Source organism: Balaenoptera borealis, assembly GCF_965194805.1.
Source record: "Balaenoptera borealis genome assembly, chromosome: 10".
Lineage (NCBI taxonomy): Eukaryota > Metazoa > Chordata > Mammalia > Artiodactyla > Balaenopteridae > Balaenoptera > Balaenoptera borealis.
In genome coordinates, this window is record NC_138874.1 from 50,988,763 (window position 1) to 51,005,137 (window position 16,375).

Here is a 16,375-nt window from a genome sequence, read left to right on the forward strand (position 1 = left end):
CATCACACTTGGATCTGCGTGGCTTGGACTTCTTTGTTTCAACTATTCTGAATTAACTTAAGTCATTAGTGGGCAGTGGGAATTTAATTTTATACATGTATAAAACTGTATGAAAATGTAGGTGCATTTATTTCATAACTTTCATCCTTCACAGTCAGGTTGAGAAAATACATAAAAATTTTTTTTTTTTATTGCAGCATAGTTAATTTACAATGTCGTGTTAGTTTCAAGTGTACAGCAAAATGATTCAGATTTTCAGATTTGCATGAAATATCTTTTTCAATACCCTCATTTTCAATCTATATGTGTCCTTTGCCATAAAGTGGGTCTCTTATAGGCAGCATATTGTACGCTCTTGTTTTAGTATCCAGTCTGCCACTCTTTGTCTTTTTTTTGTTTTTTTAAACATCTTTATTGAAGTATAATTGCCTTACAATGGTGTGTTAGCTTCTGCTTTATAACAAAGTGAATCAGGTATACATATACAATATGTTCCCATTTCTCTTCCCTCTTGCATCTCCCTCCCTCCCACCCTCCCCATCCCACCCCTCTAGGTGGTCACAAAGCACCAAGCTGATCTCCCTGTGCTATGCGGCTGCTTCCCACTAGCTATCTATTTTACATTTGGTAGTGTATATATGTCCATGACACTCTCTTACCCTGTCACATCTCACCCCACCCCCTCCCCATATCCTCAAGTCCATTCTCTGGTAGGTCTGTGTCTTTATTCCCGTCTTGCCACTAGGTTCTTCATGGCCTTTTTTTTTTTTTTTTTCCTTAGATTCCGTATATATGTGTTAGCATACTGTATTTGTTTTTCTCTTTCTTACTTACTTCACTCTGTATGACAGACTCTAACTCCATCCACCTCATTACAAATACCTCCATTTCATTTCTTTTTATGGCTGAGTAATATTCCATTGTATATATGTGCCACATCTTCTTTATCCATTCATCTGTCGATGGACATTTAGGTTGCTTCCATGTCCTGGCTATTGTAAATAGAGCTGCAATGAACATTTTGGTACATGACTCTTTTTGACCTATGGTTTTCTCAGGGTATATGCCCAGTAGTGGGATTGCTGGGTCGTATGGTAGTTCTATTTGTAGTTTTTTAAGGAACCTCCATACTGTTCTCCATAGTGGCTGTATCAATTTACATTCCCACCAACAGTGCAAGAGGGTTCCCTTTCCTCCACACCCTCTCCAGCATTTATTGTTTCTAGATTTTTTGATGATGGCCATTCTGACCGGTGTGAGATGATATCTCATTGTAGTTTTGATTTGCATTTCTCTAATGATTAATGATGTTGAGCATTCTTTCATGTGTCTGTAGGCCATCTGTATATCTTCTTTGGAGAAATGTCTATTTAGGTCTTCTGCCCATTTTTGGATTGGGTTGTTCGTTTTTTTGTTATTGAGCTGCATGAGCTGCTTGTAAATCTTGGAGATTAATCCTTTGTCAGTTGCTTCATTTGCAAATATTTTCTCCCATTCTGATGGTTGTCTTTTGGTCTTGTTTATGGTTTCCTTTGCTGTGCAAAAGCTTTTAAGTTTCATTAGGTCCCATTTGTTTATTTGTGTTCTTATTTCCATTTCTCTGGGAGCTGGGTCAAAAAGAATCTTGCTGTGATGTATGTCATAGAGTGTTCTGACTATGTTTTCCTCTAAGAGTTTGATAGTGTCTGCCCTTACACTTAGGTCTTTAATCCATTTTGAGTTTATTTTTGTGCATGGTGTCAGGGAGTGTTCTAATTTCATTCTTTTACATGTACCTGTCCAATTTTCCCAGCACCACTTATTGAAGAGGCTGTCTTTTCTCCACTGTATATGCTTGCCTCCTTTATCAAAGATAAGGTGACCATATGTGTGTGGGTTTATCTCTGGGCTTTCTATCCTGTTCCATTGATCTATATTTCTGTTCTTGTGCCAGGACCAAACTGTCTTGATTACTGAAGCTTTGTAATATAGTCTGAAGTCAGGGAGCCTGATTCCCCCAGCTCCATTTTTCGTTCTCAAGATTGCTTTGGCTATTCGGGGTCTTTTGTGTTTCCATACAAATTGTGAAATTTTTTGTTCTAGTTCTGTGAAAAATGCCAGTGGTAGTTTGATAGGGATTGCATTGAATCTGTAGATTGCTTTGGGTAGTAGAGTCATTTTCACAATGTTGATTCTTCCAATCCAGGAACATGGTATATCTCTCCATCTATTTGTATCATCTTTAATTTCTTTCATCAGTGTCTTATAATTTTCTGCATACAGGTCTTTTGTCTCCTTACGTAGGTTTATTCCTAGATATTTTATTCTTTTTGTTGCAATGGTAAACGGGAGTGTTTTCTTAATTTCACTTTCAGATTTTTCGTCATTAGTGTATAGAAATGCAAGAGATTTCTGTGCATTAATTTTGTATCCTGCTACTTTACCAAATGCATTGATTAGCTCTAGGAGTTTTCTGGTAGCATCTTTAGGATTCTCTATGTATAGTATCATGTCATCTGCAAATAGTGACAGCTTTACTTCTTCTTTTCCGATTTGGATTCCTTTTATTTCTTTTTCTTCTCTGATTGCTGTGGCTAACACTTCCAAAACTATGTTGAATAATAGTGGTGAGAGTGAGCAACCTTGTCTTGTTCCTGATCTTAGTGGAAATGGTTTCAGTTTTTCACCATTGAGGACAATGTTGGCTGTGGGTTTGTCATAATATGGCCTTTATTATGTTGAGGAAAGTTCCCTCTATGCCTACTTTCTGCAGGGCTTTTATCATAAATGGGTGTTGAATTTTGTCGAAAGCTTTCTCTGCATCTATTGAGATGATCATATGGTTTTTCTCCTTCAATTTGTTAATATGGTGTATCACATTGATTGATTTGCGTATGTTGAAGAATCCTTGCATTCCTGGGATAAACCCCACTTGATCATGGTGTATGATCCTTTTAATGTGCTGTTGGATTCTGTTTGCGAGTATTTTGTTGAGGATTTTTGCATCTATGTTCATCAGTGATATTGGCCTGTAGTTTTCTTTCTTTGTGACATCTTTGTCTGGTTTTGGTATCAGGGTGATGGTGGCCTCGTAGAATGAGTTTGGGAGTGTTCCTCCCTCTGCAATATTTTGGAAGAGTTTGAGAAGGATAGGTGTTAGCTCTTCTCTAAATGTTTGATAGAATTCACCTGTGAAGCCATCTGGTCCTGGGCTTTTGTTTGTTGGAAGATTTTTAATCACAGTTTCAATTTCAGTGCTTGTGATTGGTCTGTTCATATTTTCTATTTCTTCCTGGTTCAGTCTCGGCAGTTTGTGCATTTCTAAGAATCTGTCCATTTCTTCCAGGTTGTCCATTTTATTGGCATAGAGTTGCTTGTAGTAATCTCTCATGATCGTTTGTATTTCTGCAGTGTCAGTGGTTACTTCTCCTTTTTCATTTCTAATTCTATTGATTTGAGTCTTCTCCCTTTTTCTCTTGATGAGTCTGGCTAATGGTTTATCAATTTTGTTTATCTTCTCAAAGAACCAGCTTTTAGTTTCATTGATTTTTGCTATTGTTTCCTTCATTTCTTTTTCATTTATTTCTGACCTGATCTTTATAATTTCTTTCCTTCTGCTGGCTTTGGGGGTTTTTTGTTCTTCTTTCTCTAATTGCTTTAGGTGCAAGGTTAGGTTGTTTATTCGAGATGTTTCCTGTTTCTTGAGGTAGGCTTCTATTGCTATAAACTTCCCTCTTAGCACTGCTTTTGCTGCGTCCCATAGGTTTTGGGTCGTTGTATCTCCATTGTCATTTGTTTCTAGGTATTTTTTGATTTCCCCTTTGATTTCTTCAGTGATCACTTCGTTATTAAGTAGTGTATTGTGTAGCCTCCATGTGTTTGTATTTTTTACAGATCTTTTCCTGTAATTGATATCTAGTCTCATAGCATTGTGGTCGCAAAAGATACTTGATACGATTTCAATTTTCTTAAATTTACCAAGGCTTGATTTGTGACCCAAGATATGATCTATCCTGGAGAATGTTCCATGAGCACTTGAGAAAAATGTGTATTCTGTTGTTTTTGGGTTGAATGTCCTATAAATAACAATTAAGTCCATCTTGTTTAATGTATCATTTAAAGCTTGTGTTTCCTTATTTATTTTCATTTTGGATGATCTGTCCATTGGTGAAAGTGGGGTGTTAAAGTCCCCTACTATGATTGTGTTGCTGTCGATTTCCCCTTTTATGGCTGTTAGTATTTGCCTTATGTATTGAGGTGCTCCTATGTTGGGTGCATAAATATTTACAATTGTAATACCTTCCTCTTGGATCGATCCCTTGATCATTATATAGTGTCCTTCTTTGTCTCTTGTAATAGTCTTTATTTTAAAGTCTATTTTGTCTGATATGAGAATTGCTACTCCAGCTTTCTTCTGATTTCCATTTGCATGGAATATCTTTTTCCATCCGCTCACTTTCAGTCTGTATGTGTCTCTAGGTCTGAAGTGGGTCTCTTGTAGACAGCATATATATGGGTCTTGTTTTTGTATCCATTCAGCCAGCCTGTGTCTTTTGGTGGGAGCATTTAATCCATTTACATTCAAGGTAATTATCGATATGTATGTTCCTATTCCCATTTTCTTAAATGTTTTGGGTTTGTTATTGTAGGTGTTTTCCTTCTCTTGTGTTTCTTGCCTAGAGAAGTTCCTTTAGCATTTGTTGTAAAGCTTGGTTTGGTAGTGCTGAACCCTCTCAGCTTTTGCTTGTCTGTAAAGGTTTTAATTTCTCCATCGAATCTGAATGAGATCCTTGCTGGGTAGAGTAATCTTGGTTGTAGGTTTTTCTCCTTCATCACTTTAAGTATATCCTGCCACTCCCTTCTGGCTTGCAGAGTTTCTGCTGAAAAGATCAGATGTTAACCTTATGGGGATTCCCTTGTGTGTTATTTGTTGTTTTTCCCTTGCTGCTTTTAATATGTTTTCCTTATATTTAATTTTTGACAGTTTGATTAATATGTGTCTTGGCGTGTTTCTCCTTGGGTTTATCCTGTATGGGACTCTCTGTGCTTCCAGGACTTGGTTAACTATTTCCTTTCCCATATTAGGGAAGTTTTCAACTATAATCTCTTCAAATATTTTCTCAGTCCCTTTCTTTTTCTCTTCTTCTTCTGGGACCCCTATAATTCGAATGTTGGTGCGTTTAATGTTGTCCCAGAGGTCTCTGAGACTGTCCTCAGTTCTTTTCATTCTTTTTTCTTTATCCTGCTCTGCAGTAGTTATTTCCACCATTTTATCTTCCAGGTCACTTATCCTTTCTTCTGCCTCAGTTATTCTGCTATTGATCCCATCTAGAGTATTTTTAATTTCATTTATTGTGTTTTTCATCGTTGCTTGGTTCCTCTTTAGTTCTTCTACGTCCTTGTTAAATGTTTCTTGCATTTTGTCTATTCTATTTCCCAGATTTTGGATCATCTTTACTATCATTATTCTGAATTCTTTTTCAGGTAGACTACCTATTTCCTCTTCATTTGTTAAGTCTGGTGTGTTTTGACCCTGTTCCTTCATCTGCTGTATGTTTTTCTGTCATCTCATTTTGCTTATCTTACTGTGTTTGGGGTCTCCTTTTCACAGGCTGCAGGTTCGTAGTTCCCGTTGTTTTTGGTATTTGTCCCCAGTGGCTAAGGTTGGTTCAGTGGGTTGTGAAGGCTTCCTGGTGGAGGGAACTAGTGCCTGAGTTCTGGTGGATGAGGCTGGATCTTGTCTTTCTGGTGGGCACGTCCACATCTGGTGGTGTATTTTGGGGTGTCTGTGGCCTTATTATGATTTTAGGCAGCCTCTCTGCTAATGGATGGGGCTGTGTTCCTGTCTTGCTAGTTGTTTGGCACAGGGTGTTCAGCACTGTAGCTTGCTGGTCATTGAGTGATGCTGGGTCTTGATGTTGAGATGGAGATCTCTGAGAGATTTTTGCCATTTGGTATTACGTGGAGCTGGGAGGTCTCTTGTGGACCAGTGTCCTGAAGTTGGCTCTCCCACCTCAGAGGTACGGCCCTGATGCCTGGCTGGAGCACCAAGAGCCTTTCGTCCACACGGCTCAGAGTAAAAGGGAGAAAAAATAGAAAGAAAGAAAGAAAGAAAGAGGCTATAATATAGTGAAGTAAAATAAAGCTATTATAAAGCAAAGCTATACAGACAAAATCTCACCCAGAAGCATATACATATATACTCACAAAAAAAGGAAAAGGGGAAAAATTAATATATCCTGCTCCCAAAGTCCACCTCCTGAATTTGGGATGATTCGTTGTCTATTCAGGTATTCAACAGATGCAGGCACATCAAGTTGTTTGTGGAGTTTTAATCCACTGCTTCTGATGCTACTGGGAGAGATTTCCCCTTCTCTTCTCTGTTCGCACAGCTCCCGGGGTTCAGCTTTGGATTTGGACCCGCCTCTGCATGTAGGTCGCCTGAGGGTGTCTGTTCCCCGCCCAGACAGGACGGGGTTAAAGGAGCAGCTGCTTCGGGGGCTCTGGCTCACCCAGGCCGCGGGGAGGGAGGCGTATAGAGGAGGCGGGGCGAGCCTGCGGCGTCAGAGGCCGGCGTGACGTTGCAGCAGCCTGAGGCGCGCAGTGTGTTCTCCCGGGGAAGTTGTCCCTGGATCACAGGACCCTGGCAGTGGCGGGCTGCACGGGCTCCCGGGAGGGGCGGTGTGGAGAGTGACCTGTGCTCGCACACAGGATTTTTGGAGGCGGCAGCAGCAGCCCCAGCGTCTCACGCCCGCCTCTGGGGTCCACGCTGATAGCCGTGGCTCACGCCAGTCTCTGGAGTTCATTTAGGCGGCGCTCTGAATACCCTCTCCTTGTGCGCCGCGAAACAAAGAAGCAAGAAAAAGTCTCTTGCCTCTTCGGCAGCTGCAGACTTTTTCCTGGTCTCCCTCCCAGCCAGCTGTGGTGCGCTAACCCCTTCAGGCTGTGTTCACGCCACCAACCCCAGTCCTCTCCCTGCGATCCGACCGAAGCCCGAGCCTCAGCTCCCAGCCCCGCCCGCCCTGGAGGGTGAGCAGACAAGCCTCTCGGGCTGGTGAGTGCTGTTCGGCGCCGATCCTCTGTGCGGGAGTTTCTCCGCTTTTTCCTCTGCACCCCTGTTGCTGTGGGGTCCGCGCTGATAGCCGCGGCTCGCGCCCGTCTCTGGAGTTCGTTTAGGTGGCGCTCTGAATCCCCTCTCCTCGCGCACCAGGAAACAAAGAGGGAAGAAAAAGTCTCTTGCCTCTTCGGCAGCTGCAGACTTTTTCCCGGACTCCCTCCCGGCTAGCTGTGGTGCACTAACCCTTTCAGGCTGTGTTCACGCCGCCAACCCCAGCCCTCTCCCTGGGATCCGACCGAAGCCCGAGCCTCAGCTCCCAGCCCCGCCCGCCCCGGCCGGTGAGCAGACGAGCCTCTCGGGCTGGTGAGTGCTGCTTGGCGCTGAGCCTCCGTGCAGGAATCTCTCCGCTTTGCCCTCCGCACCCCTGTTGCTGCGCTCTCCTCCGTGGCTCTGAAGCTTCCCCCCTCTGCCACCCGCAGTCTCTGCCCGCGAAGGTCCTTCCTAGTGCGTGGAAATCTTTCCTCCTTCACAGCTCCCTCCCACTGGTGCAGGTGCCGTCCCTATTCTTTAGTGTCTGTTATTTCTTTTTTCTTTTGCCCTACCCAAGTATGGGGGGAGTTTCTTGCCTTTTGGGAGGTCTGACGTTTTCTGCCAGCGTTCAGTGGGTGTTCTGTAGGAGCAGTTCCACGTGTAGATGTATTTCTACTGTATCTGTGGGAAGGAAGGTGATCTCCGCGTCTTACTCTTCCGCCATCTTCTCCCCCCCCCCCAGTCTTTGTCTTTTGATTGGAGCATTTAGTCCATTTATATTTGAAGTAACTATTGATAGGTATGTATTTATTGTCATTTTAAACCTTGTTTTCTAATTGATTTTGCATTTCTTTATTTCTTTTTCTTCTTGTTTTTCCTTTTGCAGTTTGATGGTTTTCTTTTGTACTATGCCTGAGTTCTCTTCTTTTTGGTTTTTCTGCATCTATTGTATGTCTTTGATTCATGGTTACACTGGTTTTCAAGTGTGTTCACTCCTTATTATATCTACTTGCTTTAGACTGGTAGTTATATAAGCTTAAATGCATTCTAACAAAAGAATCTACATTTTCTTTCTCTCCTTCTCCACATTTTATGATTTTGTTGTCTTATTTCATATCTTCATGTTTAGTCTTTTGCTTTTCCTTGTGGTTAAAATCACTTTCACAAACATTTTTTGATTTTTAAAATCTATGTACTGGCTTATTTTTTGATCTCCAATCCTTTTATGTGTTTGCTTATCCTATTGTGATTTTCTCTTTCCTATAGCTTCTTGCTTCTTTTCTATTTAGAGAAGACCTTTCAATATTTCTTTTAGGATAGGTTTGGTATTGCTGTATTCTTTTAGTTTTTGCTTGTCTGAGAAATTCTTTCTCTCTCTTTCTATTCTAAATGATAATCTTGCTGGGTAGAGTATCCTAGGTTGCAGGTTTTTCCCTTTCAGGACTTGAATATGTCTTGCCTCTCCTTTCTGGCCTGCAAAGTTTCTGTAGAGAAATCAGCTGATAGCCTCATATGGGTTTCCTTGTAACTAACTCTTTGTTTTTCTCTTGTTGCCTTTAGAATCCTCTCTTTATTTTTAACTTTTGCCATTTGAATTATGATATGTCTTGGAGTAGCTCTGTTTGGGTTCATCTTGTTTGAGACCCTCTGTGCTTCCTACACCTGGATATCTTTAGGTTTGGGAAGTTTTCAGCCAAAATTTCTTCAAATACATTTTCAATCCCCTTTTCTCTTTCTTCTTCTGGGATCCCTATTATGCATAATTTGGCATGATTTGTATTATCCCATAGGTCTCATATGTTGCTTTTGGGTTTTTTTTTTCATTTGTTTTTCTGTCTGCTGTTCTGATTGGGTGATTTCCATTACTCTATCTTCCAGATCACTTATTCATCACTTATTCATTCTTCTGCATTATTTAATTTGCTGTTTATTGTCTTTAGCTCAGTTTTCATCTTGGAAATTGAGTTGTCTAGTTCTGATTGGCTCCTCTTTATAGTTTCCATTTCCTTTTTACAGTGATCCACATTTCTATAGCTAACCTTTCTTAATTCCTTCAGCATTTTTATTACCTCCTTTTTGAAATCAGGGTCTAGTAGACTCAAGAGGTCTGTTTCATTGTTCTTTCAGGGAATTTCTCTTTTTCTTTTAATTGGGAAGGGTTCCTCTCCTTTTTTTTCCCTATATTTCTCTGAGTCTATGGATTTAGTGGAAACAGTTATCTACTATGGTCCTGAAGGGCTGTTTTTATGTGAGAGTGTCCCTGTATAGCTTGCACGAGTCCAATATTTTTGGTGCGGGGGTTGTTTTTGGTATGGATGCCTGCCACGTCTTTCCTCAGGGTGTGCTGTTATCCCCTTTATGGGTAGTGTGATTGGTTTTATGGTGACCAGAACCTGCACTGGAAGTTGGGCAGGGCTTCCTCTACTGTGGGGCCCTGCCCCTCCCTTCTTGTGTACTTTAACAATGGGGCTTCTATGGAAGACTTGGGCTCAATCCTGCACACACCCCCAGCTGCAGCCTGGACCACACTCCAGTCCCTTCAGGCTATCTCTGCACAGCCTGAGTCTTCTCCCTGGGTCTGTTCTCTGAAGCCCGAGTTTCAGCACCCAGCCACTGCACACACCAGCAGACGCGTGTCTAGTGCTGGGAAATGCAGCGAGGTGGCACAGACCATCTGTGCTGGTCTCTCTCTATTCTGCCTGCTGCAAGCCAGCTGCTGCACTCTCCTCTGAGTCTCTGAAGCTCCCTATCTGTCCAGGCTGACATTCCAGTTGGTGAAGGGGGTTCCCAGTGTGAGGGAACCTTTCCCCTTTTACAGCTCCCTCCCAGGGACACAGGTTCTATCCAGGTTCCTTTTTGTTTTTCCTTTTGTCCTAGCCGGTTATGTAGTGATCTTGCTTGCAGCTTTGGTTGTATGAGATCTTCTGGCAGCATTCAGTGTATATTCAGCGATCTTTATGTTCCACATGTGGATGCATTTTTGATGTATTTGTGGGAAGAGGTGAGCTCCATGTCCTTCTATTCCACCATCTTGATCACCACCCACTAATGCCTTTAAACAAGGCAGAGTATCTGACTTGAAACAAATTATTATTGAAAGATAAAAATAAGTGCCTAATTCATGCTTTCACTGATTATTTCTTACCTTCTGGAGAAATTAGCTGCATTAAGTCTATAGCTCTGACATTGTAAGTTCCTGGAGACAATAAATGTGATGCTCTGGACACAATGGCATCAAATGCCTCATTCCCACACGTGCTTGGGGTAGAATTCTATGCCTGAAAGAGTGTGATTTCAGGGCTAATAAGCTGACCCTAAATCTCTCATTTGTCATTTCATGAGGACATCTATGGAAAATATAATGCACAGGTTTTCATTCAAAAAGTGAAATATGGAGTATGAAATACTAGTATTTCTTTCTGGAGTTAAACCATTCAAATCTTTCCCATTTATTTACACGCCAAGCTCTTTATTTACATGTCAAGCTCTTGTTTCTCTCTAACATCCAGTCCCAAGGTCTTCCCCTTCTTCAGCCCTTTCTGAACTGTGCCACGGAGTATGTGGCTCTCTTCTTGCTGCCCCCATGGGATTCTGCAAATAAAATAATGCTTATTTTTTTATTATGATTTATCTTTTTACATGATGTTCTTCCTTTATTAAGCTATAGGCTTATCAAGGACCCAGTGTATGCTCCCCTTATCATTTCTGCAGCCAGAATGATGCCTGGTGTATACAGGCATACCTCAGAGATATTGCCGATTCATTTCCAGACAACCCTCAATAAAGTGAATACCACCATAAAACGAGAACATGAATTTTTTGGTTTTCCAGTGCATATAAAAGATAAATTTACACTATACTATAGTTTATTAAGTGTGCAATAACATTATGTCTAAGAACACAATGTATATACCTTAATTAAAAACTACTTTATTGCTAAAAATTGCCAAAACAATTACAATAGTAACATCAAAGACATCACAAATCACTCTAATAAATATGATAATGAAAAAGTTTGAAATTTTGCATGAATTAACAAAATATGATACAGAGACATGAAGTAAACAAATGGTATTGGAAAAAGGGCACCAACAGGCTTGCTCAACTCAGGGTTGCCACAAACCTTCAATTTGTAAAAAATGCAGTATCTGTGATGCACAATAAAGCAAAGCACAATAAAATGAGGTATGCCTGTATTAAGGTCTCATAGAAGTCTGTTATCTGGTGAATATATAATGGAGGATGTAATTGATCGCTCTCTCTGTGCCTAGCACTGTGCTAAGCATTTTCTTTGCATTATCTCATTGGCTCTTCTCTCAGCACTGTAGGTGTTCTCATTCCCATTTGGTCAAAAAGGAAATCAGGTCCAAGGGGGTTAGTAACTAGCTTGCTTGAGCCTGCACAAATAGCAGTTAAAGGAGAATCAAACCAAGATTATCTGCTACCAAGTTTTTCCCACCACAGCAGTGAACAGTGGGCATGTTTGACGAGAGCCTTCAATGGAATTACCTCATGATCATGCTATTTTCCTTCCATGGCACAGAAGGGAGCAGTGTAAGAGACGAATGATATGGATTGAGTTAAATGAGTATAATCTGTGATAGTCTGGTATAAACAAAAACCTCCCCAGGGGTATAACTACATGTATCCAAATGCTATATATTAAATAAATTTAAAATTATGCTGTCTGGATCAAGGAGAGTGAATATTTCAAGGAATGTTCATCATCTCTCTTTTTTCCACATTCTATGCAACACCCTTTCTTTGGCTAACTTTATTCCTTAATCTCTCTCTCTACTCCAACTAGACACTGACTTTAGAGCGGAGAGCGTTGTTTTACACTAAATTGCAACCTCCTAAACATACCATAGTGACCAACAGAGAGCAACAGCTCAGGATATATTTTGATGGGAAAGATGCATTGACCAGCAAATGCAGGCACAACAACAGTGGATTTATCTACATGTCATGTTTGGTCCATAGTGCAACGGTCAATCCTGAGCTTAAACTAGATGATCTCTGAAACACCTTTTTGCCACATTTTCACTTTTGCCTTTTCTTGAGCACCTGCTTCTAGAGACAGCACTCTGTGTGCATCGTCTCTCATTCTCACAACAGCCTTATAAGACATATTTCTATGGCCATCTGCCTCTGGCTCAGAGGCAGAAACTAATTTAGGTAAGGTTTTCCAAAGTGTAAACAGTGCAGCAAGGACTTCAACCAAAGTCCCTGTAACTCCAGAGCTTATATACTGTCCACTAAACCCACAGCTCCTTGTGAGCCTACATGGAAAACAGTTACACACTGATAAGGAAAGGAACGAAAATCTTTGCTACTATAATGTTAGCAACTTACCAAAGAAACAGTTGTTATTATGTTGGGTATTTGAGGGTTATAGTCTCCTGACAGAGACAGTGAATGGGAGTGGAAAGGCTCAAACAGTGAGGAGGAGGTTGGGAGAGGAACCACACATGAGACCCAGGGCCTGTCGTGTTTTTTTTTTTTTTTTTTTTTTGCCATGCCACATGGCTTGCAGGATTAGTTCCCTGACCAGGGATCGAACCCAGGCCCCCTACAGTGGAAGTGTGGAGTCCTAACAATTGGAGCCCCATGGAATTCACTCTTTTTTTTTTTTTTTCAGGGCCTGTTGTTTTGAACTGACAACAAAGTTGATTGCTGCTCTTAACAATCCGAGCATAATTTGAGTTGTTTTACTAGTTAAAAAAATAAGTCTTGCAAGTCACAAAATTTCCATTAATTCTAGTGATGCCATGTCAACCTGGTCCATGGAGACAGTTCAAAGGAAACCAAATTTTGGCCAGGTTCTATGAGACATACATCTCATACACAAATATGCATTTAAAGCTATGGAGGAAAATACACATTTTATAGCAAGGTGACCTGCCGACAACAAATTAAAAAGTTTAAAGTCACAAAATTTTAAGCAAAATGATTAGTCCGCTTATATAAAAGTTTGTTGCTAAGCAACCACATCAATGGAATATTTCAATTATGATTTGAAGTTCTCGGGCTCCCCTTAGCAGTAACAAAGATAGACATTCCATGGCTAATGAAATCATCTTCTCATAAAATATGGAAACCTGAGACTAATTTTCTGAAACAATGCGTCCTGAAAACATGGCAACATATTAATATTAAAACATAGAGTGAGGGCCTGGTGATTACAATCTGTTATTTTCCACGGCGCATTGACATTTTTCCACTAAAAATGAGCTCTTGTGTAGTCTGCTATGTTCTCTAACACTCAGTAAAATAATTGGATATCTATTTCCTTTTTGAAATCATAACTATAGTCATTAAGCAAGTGAGTGATGAGGCAGTTATACAACCCCCAGAGCTTCATATTTCTCTTTAGAGTATAATTTCTTCATCTTCTGGTTTTAAGGTCCACACTTTTTGTATGAAATAAGAATGAATTAGGATGCCTTGCTATTAATTACCTGTTATAAATTGTGAAGGCATTTTAACATTTGAATGTTGTGTGTTTCCTTCTTCCTGTCCCCCCAGTTGGAATCTGCTCATTATTAAAATGAAATAGTAGAGGCGGGGCTTAGCAAAGCTATGTGAGGTTGTCCAGTGCTTTCCAACTTCCACCGGTCTGACTATACCCAAAACAATCCTTAGCAAACGATTGATGGCTCCCTCCTTAACAATTGCCCGTAAAAATGGATAAAATATCATCTTCCTATAACCAGTGTAGTGTCAGAAACTAATATTTTATTTATATTAAAAAATGAAAAGTAATGTTGTATATTTCTCTGCCTGGGATTCTCCAGGAATAGATCTTGGAACAAAGGTTCCGGTGCAGGTAGTTAATATTGGATGTGGTCCTACCAAGCACAGGTAGAAGACTGGAGGAGTGAGACAGAGAACGGAAGGGAGCCTATGAAGGTACATTATCAAACAAACCACCACATTGGGTAACTTGAACCTAATTCTGCTGGAACGCTCTGGGAAATGGGGGTAGAACACATGCCTTAGAGGTATCCCACAGAGGGGCCAAGAGTTGGGCTGTTTGTGGTAGGAGCAAAATATCTAATTCCCTGGGACTTCTAGCAAGTCACATGTGCAGAGGAGGACCTCAGCCAAACTGATGCAAATTGTAGCAATTGGAATTATGGCCAGTGAGTAATGAAATAGTGAGGCATCATGAGCACTAGGTGGAAATAATGCTTCTGAAAACATCTACCAGCCAATAACCAAGGGGAATTGGAGAATAATTACATGACTTTTCTTGCCATCACGTGGGATTAACCCTAAGGCATATGCTGTAATGATGTTTAGGATTCAGAGCTCCACATGCCCACAGCAATAACCTCTCTGATGTTACCCTTCTGTGCTTCTTTCTCTTCCTTGTCTCACTTACTCTCTCCCAGAATCACATCCCAAATAGTTCTTGCATTCACATCCTCACCTCAAGGTTTGCTGAGGGGAAAAATCAACCTAAGATACTAGAAAATTATTTTAATTTGTGACCAGGATTTTTGCCAAGTAACAATCATTTTGTAGCAAAGACAGTTAATAACAAGCAAGATTGATTCCCATTACCAGCATAAAGGTAAAATGTATCTCTTCCTATATTTTCTTCCCCAAAATGCTCTACCAGATTAGTCATTTTACTTCTTCACCGTGTAACCCTTTTTGCACAAAATACCCGAATTTGACATTGGACGAGAGCATATAAAGTCATTTTCTTGGCATCTCCAAAAAGATGACTCTACCAGACTCAGAACCTATCAGTAGTATAGTAATTATTTCATCTGGGCTTGTCCACAAGGCCCATACCAAGTGCTAAGAGGTCTCTTTCTTACCACAATTCCACCATTTACACTGCAGCCAAGTCAGTGTTCTAGTGCATAGCTGTAACAATGTCACTCCCAAGTTCAGAAACATTGATGGTACCACGGTTCCTAGGGAATTATGTAAAATATCCTTGACTTGAAATTCAAAGCCTTCCAAAATTAAACTCCACCTTACCTCTAATCAGAACTAACTTTCTAACAGCAAGTCCCTGGCTGGACCCAATATAGAGCTTTTGGGAAGGTGCTATAAGTGGGTGTTAGGGTAACCAACCATTCCAGTTTGCCTGAAACTGACTGTATCAGTTTTAGCACTGAAAGTTCCATGTCCTGGGAAATGCTTTAGACCCAAGCAAACTTGGACAGTTGTTTACCCTAGGTGTGACAGTGTACACTGTTAAGGTGTAGTTATTTTTCATAGTATTAAGGAAATATCTATGCTAAAATAAGTTAATTGCCCTATCTTGAATGATATGCAGTTGAAAGAAGAAATTTTACATGCCAAAATACAGTGCAAGTGGAGAGAAAGTATATAAAGTATGTTATAAAAGCAGTATGGTCCCTTATTAATCATCAAAATCAGAATCTTGGCACCTTATCTATTTCCCCCATATTCTCTAACTACTTCTACCTAGTAAACTACCTTCACTCCTAATAACACTCCAACCCCCTATATTCTGGAGCTTCAACCATTTGTTCATGCTATTTCCCCCACCACACACCTCCCATCAACCTCCATCAAACGGAATCCATCTTCCAAGACTCACTCGAATGCTGCCACCTCTATGAAGTCATTCCTGATTCCCTGCCTCCACTTCTGGATTTGGTTTTCTCGTCATTTAAAAAAAATACTTATTTATTTATTATTTATTTATTTATTTATTTATTTATTTATTTATTGTAGCCGCACCATGCAGCAGGTGGGATCTTAGGTTCCACCGCCAGGATCGAACCCGTGACCTCAGGAGGGGAAGCATGGAGTCTTAACCACTGGACTGCCAGGGAAGTCCCTGGTTTTCTCTTTATTTAAGCCCTTACCCCGTCTTTCTTTCCTTTTTCACAGCACTTAGAGAACTTTCATTATTTTAAATGTATGCAGAGCTGGACAATCACATTTTAGTATATCATCACTCATTCTTCACAACTTCTCTGTGAGGCCCCTGTACAAAGCAGGGATTCTTATCTTCATCAGACACCTGAGGAAGCTGAGGCAAATGGAGGATTAGGTCAGCTATCCCAGTTTAGATCTTGTGAGTGGTTGAACTAGAATTCAAGCCTGAGCCTCTGATCTGAGATCTAGATATTGTTCCTTACATTCATATCCTTAAGCAACCCACCAGGTTTCAAATCATTTGAGGGTATCATTCGATGATGCATATTAGTCATCACTGTATTTTTGTAAAAACATTTAAGTAGAACCTTTAATCCTGACATTCAAATTCCTCCCTTAGGTAAACTTTATTTGCTGGTACTTATTTCTGCAAATATA

General features: G+C 40.5%; 1 long non-coding RNA gene across 1 annotated transcript in view; it reads right to left on the reverse strand.

The window, feature by feature from the left end:
- Nucleotides 1–746: 746 nt before the first annotated feature.
- Nucleotides 747–16,375, reverse strand: part of LOC309636267 — a 41,067-nt gene continuing 25,438 nt past the window's right edge. Inside the window, exon 2 of the long non-coding RNA XR_014249345.1 lies at nt 747–2,579. This is a non-coding gene — a long non-coding RNA (uncharacterized lncRNA). The remainder of the gene's footprint in view (nt 2,580–16,375) is intronic.